This window comes from Schistosoma mansoni, chromosome W (assembly GCF_000237925.1).
Source record: "Schistosoma mansoni strain Puerto Rico chromosome W, complete genome".
Taxonomy (NCBI): Eukaryota; Metazoa; Platyhelminthes; class Trematoda; order Strigeidida; family Schistosomatidae; genus Schistosoma; species Schistosoma mansoni.
In genome coordinates, this window is record NC_031502.1 from 7676229 (window position 1) to 7684329 (window position 8101).

Here is an 8101-nt window from a genome sequence, read left to right on the forward strand (position 1 = left end):
CACTTATTACGGAAACGTGGTGCAAATCATCCACATATGATCATTTCTTACAAGGAGATGACTAAGTTTTCTTTCGAACCGATAGGAGCCATATTATAGGAGGCGTTACGACTATCCATATCTGTTTGAACATTCAAGTGTGTAAATTTGAGTATTCATGTTTTCATGCTATAGATGACTCCAATCGGGTTACCGTTAATTGCGGATCGCAAAATTATCCACGGGTTAGATGAATATACAGACCACTCCATTCGGATATTAACTTTAACAAATAGTTAACAAACATATTTTTCATTGTTTTGCACCAATCGCATATGTTTAAAATTAACGGAGGTGATTTTAGTCTGCTGAATATCACATGAATTTCGATTTCGGTACCAGGCCGATATAACAAGTTAGTTGAAACAAAAGGGCTTTGTGGATGTGTCCAACAAGTGCCTAAGCTGACTGGAAGGAATACTATACTTGGTTCAGTGTTAACGATAAACACCGACTCTATTTCAGTGCACATCAGTCATGAATTCTTTATGAGTGACCATAAGGCCGTATTTAGTATTATTCATTCTCTAAACACTGTACTATCGAAATTTAGAGCTGCAACTATGTACGAGAGCAGATAGTTAGATCAACAAACCCGGAAGCGCACTGAAACTCTTGTTCTGTGCTTACCATGGGAATTTTATTTCACCACAAATAATATTGACACTGAGATTTCCGACTTCCTCGGCTGCACTGCTCCAGTCATTGACCATGTGGTTTTTAATGCTTATATGGGCCAAAATACTTCAAAAACTTTCAAGAGAAAGCTGGAAGACTCGAAGCTTCGCTTTCACAAGCACCATGACATATATGCGCTTTATAGCACACTTGGTTGAGAGAAATGACTCATCTCAACGCAAACATCCAAGGACTATGGAAAATAAAGCTTTAGGTAGTAAAAGCCTGGAGTTATCAATGCTTTCACCTTTCAAATCCCGTGTGAAATCCAATTCTCTTTGCACAACCTGAGTCTTCATAGTTAATAACGGCATCATAGATGACACTGATGCTATTTGTGAACAATTCAGCCACCATTTTTCACAATGCTAAGAAATCGAAACCTAAACCTCTGTGTGTTTCCAATGTTGACATCTAGGTATCTGTCCAAAGTTAATTTCATATCCACCAACATCAACACAGGCCATAACTTTCCTGAATCATCCAGAACGTACGGCGGTAGAGAATTTTCATTATTATGTTTGAAACTGTTCAGTTTATTTATGAACTATGGAGCCTATCTATCAGTATAGAAAACATCGCTTATCACCTCTAGATTCAAAACGGGACCGCGTAGCGATATTGCTAACTATTTGTTTATTAACTTAACATCCGTGCTACCAAGAATCATGGAAAAAATCATCCACAAACAGCTATTATGATTCCTACTTTCGGCAAACCTGATTATCCCATCTCAACATGAGTTCGTGACTAAACGCTCATGTCCCACATCGCCCTTGGAAATTTTTGATTAAGTTACCCAAAGAAGAGATGTTGGTCAGTCAGTGATAATTCCGAACTTCAATTTTAGTATGGCCTTTTAAAGTGTCTCACACAGTCTTCTTCTAAAACTTTCTTCAACATTCAACACTGTTCGTGACTTCAGTTCCAGATATAGCAACATTCTGAACTTTTCCGAGCACATTGAATCTGAAGTATCCAAAGTTAGAAAGCTCATTGGATTCATAATGTTAAGCTTCAGTAACATCGAATCTAGACTATCACCATGCAAAAAATGTATATTACCCATTCTTGGATATGGTATTCTAGTTTACACTAAATGCAGCGTAACAACTTGATGAAAACTGAAGATATTCAAAGACGATTCACTAAAGCTGTTTTAGTGTCTTCCGACAACAAGGATTGCCACTGAAGATCTCAACAACTGAGGTTCGACCCTCTCTGGATCAGACGTTTTAAATTAAACCACATATTTATCTATCGGTTTATTAACGGTATTTCTTACTCTTCGGCATCCACCCGTTCGTACTCTTTGATTTGATCCCGCAACCTACGCAATAAGGAAAATATTTTATCGATTCCTATTACCTAGTAAATATCTACGTATTGGACACCTCGACCAATAATCAATGGCGTTGTGCAGGGTGTTGTCTTCGGTCCACCGCGTTCTACAATCTGCATCAACAATATATGCGAGTGCCTTAACACAGATAGGACCTACATTTACGCTAATGACTTAAAAGCCATCTATAAAACAGACATTTGCGATGTGCGCAGTACTATGCAGACAATCCAACATGAACTTAACATGGTAGAAAACTGGTGCAAACGCTAGAGGTTGAGGCTCAACACAGAGAAATGCGGATGGCAATGTGTTGGAGACATGTCTCTTAAAATAAAATTAACACTTAACTAGAACACACTGCCCAGACTCACACCAGGGTTTATTACCCATACAGTCTTAATATCTCGGGACACATTTCAGCTAAAGCATCTCAAATGCAGAAATTACTTGGCTTCATTCTTTGTAACTCCTTCCAAAGTGAATCCGAAATCATTCTCTACAAGATATGTATAAGACTTGTCGTCGAATAATGTTCGTTCTTATTTTACAACCTACGTCTATCCGGTATACTTAAGGTGGAAAAAACACGGGATTTTATCCGTAAAATACTTCAGACCGACTCGCCATTGACTACAGTTCCTAATGCTATATCTTAGGACTAGAACCCCTTCAGAAAAGAAGGCTTGAGTCCAATTTGATTCTCCGCCACAAACTCTTCAAAATCTTCACTACACATGTTATATAGTTCCTGCCCAAGACTCACATGAATACCACCTTCGAGACAAAGTACCTACGGTCAAAGGTGAGAAATACAGATCAAAAACACAGGAAAACTTCGTCCTCATCAAGTACGCAATAATATGGGACAGTCTTTCCCCTAAAATACCCATGGCAGATGAATTACATACGTTTGCAAGACTTCTTGACCGGTCTCTTGCTTGCACTGATGTAGCAATATCGAACACATCTACGTCCCACTCAGACATCATAGGCTCTCTACATGTGTAAACAAACTTAGACTCTAAGTCCGGTTTGCTTTATTTTCTTACTTTGCAGTTGCATGCGATACTTTTCCCCCCTTAATTTTCTACTTGAAGTAGACAGGTAACTCACTGGACCTGTCTGTGCTGTTCAACTAAACTCAGTCGCTAAGGGATGCTTACCACTACCCTAAAAAGTCAGGAAAACCTCATAATCGACCGCCTACTGCCAATGTTCTTGCATCTATGGAGCCTGTAACTCATCAGCAGGTTAGGATAGCACAAAATAACATCAGCATCAAGTTGATGTGAATTCCTTGTCTATTCTTCATCAGCTTTCTACTCTACTGTACATTATGTTGACTTATCATTAATTTTACTTCACCACTCATTACCTTATCCACAACTCGTATATTCCTATAATTTTCCGCCTACTTTGGTAAACAACTATCCTACATTATACCCCTCTTAATGCCTATACTCCGATTGGCAACCTATACTCCATACTATAGTCAATTGAAGTAATGCATCGATGCCTCACCCACAGTCCATAATTCTTAACTGTCTGATAAGCTTGTAAGATGCTACTCATAGAAACAGTGTTTTACAACAGTATGCAAAACACAGAGCATCGTATGAAGTATGATATGTATCCAAAAATATGCTTAATTGAGCCTAACATCGCAAAAGGAGGGAGGGTGGAGTGACTGACCAGCAAGCATTGATGGTGAGGGCGATGACCTCAATCCACCCATGTTTGTGGGGCACAACATTTTGTTTATATCAGGCTCTTCATGATTCAGAACAAGTCAATCAATCTGTAATATTGAGGTAGTCCTCCTACACTCACTATTCAGACTCATGTTACCAATATTATGCTGGGTTAGCTATTCTATCAAGACAACCTATAACATACTAACTCAGATTTTTACACTAGGACTGTGTGGTTGGTGTCAGATGAAAAAACTAAAAAATATACCGGGCAATTAAAGATATACTTATTAGTTTTCTTAACACTTAACTCTCTCGACGCACTTTCTGTTCTAATAAACATTCTTCCCTATTCTGACTTCGACTTCCCTTCCATCACTTGAACCTACTCCACCTTGTTAAATATCGTAACTTATTTTTCTTTATTATTGCATTCTCTTATCTGGAGGTTCTAATCACGTTTACCTCTAGCAACAATAGATAGTGTGAACTTAACATAATTTATCATACCACCGTCTGTTCCACTATAAAATATCAAGGATTTTTTAGCGTTCATATCTAAGTGTCTTGCTGCTTCTTTTCATTTTTTCAGAATCTTGTTCTGAAGGCACTTTGGAAAATATTTTGGAGACAGTACTGTGATAATCAGAAGTATTTGAATTGTAGTATAAACTAGTAATCCCAGGAATGACGCAATTTAATCAAGAAGTATTAGATGAGCACAAACGAATGTACTGTATTTGGAATTCAAAATTACAACAGTCATTAATACAAAGAAGTCATTGATTATTTAAACATCACAAGTACTCAAAGTAATACTAAAGCATAAACCTAATTATAAACGCTCCAAAACATCTGCACGAATGTTCTGTTATTTACTTTTCCTGATTTCATCTATTTGACGACCCTACTTGAGGAGCATGCTGTAAGGCAACTAGCGTTGTCATTTGTAGATCATCCCTGTAAAATTGGAGTGTACCTGCCCAGGCAGAAATATATATATTATAGATTTATACAAGCGTGGTCCGTCATCTATCTAACTGATTGAAAGTCGAAGTAGAACGTTTGGAACTTTTCTTGCTTATTTTATTTCGTTTCTTCCTACTCATCTTAATATCTGGAGTCTACTCATGTTCATATTTATGGTTATTATTATTATCATGATAGGTCCATCGATACACTAAATATTCTTCCCGTTCCTTCTTTTTCTTCCCACTCTCTCTTCTCCTTCCAAAAGTATTTTATTCCCGAAAGTCCAAAGTTTATGACCAAAAACACATTACTTGCGTTGTACTTAAATAAACTAACTTTTTTCAGATTCACTACGTTTATATGACTCATAAATTTTGACATTAGATTATCCTTTCCAATTAGCTTAAACTTTCATATCATCATTATGAACCACTGCTGCACAAACTCTGATTCTATCGTAAAATCTTACTGCGATAATGATATATTTTACAGTTAATTCATTTATCTTTCTTTTCATTTTCCCTTTCTTACCTTTCCTATTTTATTCATTTTGCGATACGTACATCGCCTCTTACTCTCAATCTGTTTTCACAAACACGTTTTTTATATTACTTTCCTATTTCACGTTTACGTCCTTCATTTTTTTCTCTTTCTTCTTTGAAGTCAACCCATTGTTCTCCTCGATTCTCCAGAACCTGTTTAAGTGTGGAAAATGTTGTGCTAACATTTTCGAGACTCGTGTATTACTGCATCTCTGAAGAAACGCAAAATATCTCCTTCACAATACTTATTTACCAACAAACTGCTCGTGAATAACGATAATAATAATGACAACAATAATTTCCCTTATTAATGCTTACGTACTGTTTCTTACTGTTAACAGATACTAAGATGTTAGCAATTATCAATAATTTCATTCGTGTTTGAGCTCGGGTTGTGGCTCTCATCCTCAAGTGTTCGGTTGAGCTTGTGTTGGGTGACTTCAGTATACAAACGGGGATGGATACGGTTGCTTTCGGTGGGGTCTCATGCTTCTCTTTTGTTAGTCCTGATGGTATCTTCACACTGTGGGAAAAGGTTTCAGAACCACGGACAGGAGTGGTTTAACATAAACCCGTAGTATTGCCTAATTACTGCCATATCATAGCGAAAGGGAACTTGCGGAATTATGACCTAGTTCCATATTAGCACATTTATCTTTGTCACTGTATTAATAAATCTAATCTCAGAACTGTAAATTTGCAGATAGAGATTTGGGGGTACAGAGTGAAAGTGTTTTCGGTAGTTTAATATACACTTTATCGGTCCCTATAATTTATCCTACCCTGGGTTTATTCGGCATGCTCAAGGCATCTGTCTTTACATTGGTCACGATATCAAGAATGTTGATGGCAGTAAACCATCACTTGAGTGTAATTTTCATAGTTACTGATTATTCGGTAAACAGCTTTTCGGGAGCCAGTCGGCGTGCTTTCGAGAATACAGGTAGTCCCGCAGTCGTGATATGATGTGTAACATTGCGGGTTACACATGGCGATTCCGGTTGCATTTGGTATATCTCAGGGTACTTATCGAGTATTTGTTGGTAGCATGGATCTATTGTATGTCTTGCTGTGACTGGGGATAACCCACAACCGGAAAAAGAAGTTACACAAAGAGGTAGATCAGTATTTCCGTCTACTTACCTCAGTCTGCGCATGTCGATGAGTAGATTATGATGTTGTAGTAGGCCTATAACAATGATTGGCGTAGAAACATCTGTAACAATGAAGATCCAGTGGATGGGTTTGCGTAAACCCATGTTAAGATTGACGCACCACGGGGTTTGTGATCGTCTACGGTCATTACGAATGCGAAGGTAACGTGTTAGCGTATTACATAGTTTCGTACGTTCATTCCGTGTCATTTGAAGCTTTTCTTTGACTTTCTTTGACTGAAGATTTAGTGATCTCTAAAATACGGTCGTCAGATGCAGCCAGCTCGTATACGGCGTTGCTTTGAAACTAGATCAGCACAGATGGCACTTGTTGAGGAAGTTTAGACAAGAAAAATTGTCTGAATAGGCCATCATCGAAAGTTATTTGACCAATTACCTCTCTCATTCGTAGCAGCATGTCTGTCGCAGAACCATGTTTCAGGTCGATATTACTAAAGAGTTCATCTAACTTTTGTCGATGGGTTAGATCTCAGCGTTTCAGAATCGACCGTTTTAGGGTTTCTTAAGGTTCCGAAACATCACAAATAAACATACTAGGTGTGATGTACCTGCTAAATTCACGCGGTAGCGCCTTTACAACCGTGAAGAATTGTGCGCGTGAATCAGTCATGCCGTGCTCATATAAGTGGGCTTCGGTGTAGCAGAACCAGGCTTCGATGTTGTCTGACCAGAAGGAAATTAGTTGAAACGAAAGTGGGGGCATAGTCTTTAACTTTAGTACCTTGGCTGTCTGTTCCGTCATAGTGAAAAGTCAAGTATGAGAATGAACGAGGGAAAAATATCACAATATATAAAAGTTAAAATAAAGCAATGAATTATGACATTCCAAAAACCAACAGACTCACAGTTTATAGGCTGGTGTATGAGATCACGTTTGGCTCACTAATGAAGATACCACAGGTATTGTAGTCTGAAAACACTTTGCTAGTAATACCTTCTATAATTGAATCGTGCTCATCTAGTGAAATCAAAAGTCAGAAGCGAGCAGGTTCGAAGATATATTTGATAGGTTATCAATATACCGAGAAGTGACTGATCTAAACTGGCTAGCGATCGCAGGATAAGTATAACATGGCGTTCCCACTCGTGACCCGGTGCGGATGCATAACCGAGCGCCTTCAGCTAGGTGAGTCCATTAAAACTGATGTGGTCAGCATCCAATATCGAAGACTTACAGAGCTATTGATTTTAGGGATATATTTACCGCTCCACTTCCATGCTAGCTGCTGATATCCAGAATCCCTGCTGTCCTGTAGCAAATGCACTTACTCAAATTTAAAAATATATACAAATCCATAAAAAACTGTCAAACTGACTAGGATTAATGCACTCGAGTGGCTAGACTATCACCCACTAAACATAAATACCTGGAACCGCACCAATATAACAAGAAGGGAGCACAAAAAAGTCAATCGATTAATCTGCATTGAGTCAGAAATTCTACACTATCGACTTTTTGTTTCGATTTTCAGATTGTCCTAACTTCAAGTTCGTGTCATTAACTGTAATTGCATTCTGTGTTCTTACTGAATCATTAGCTCACTTCCCTTTATGTTTTTTCCCTTCCAGATAGTCCCACTAAGCCCAATACTGCCCTATCACACAAAATATCCTCGGGTCATGTACAAACCTACCAATGGCTAAACGTAACAACACAAG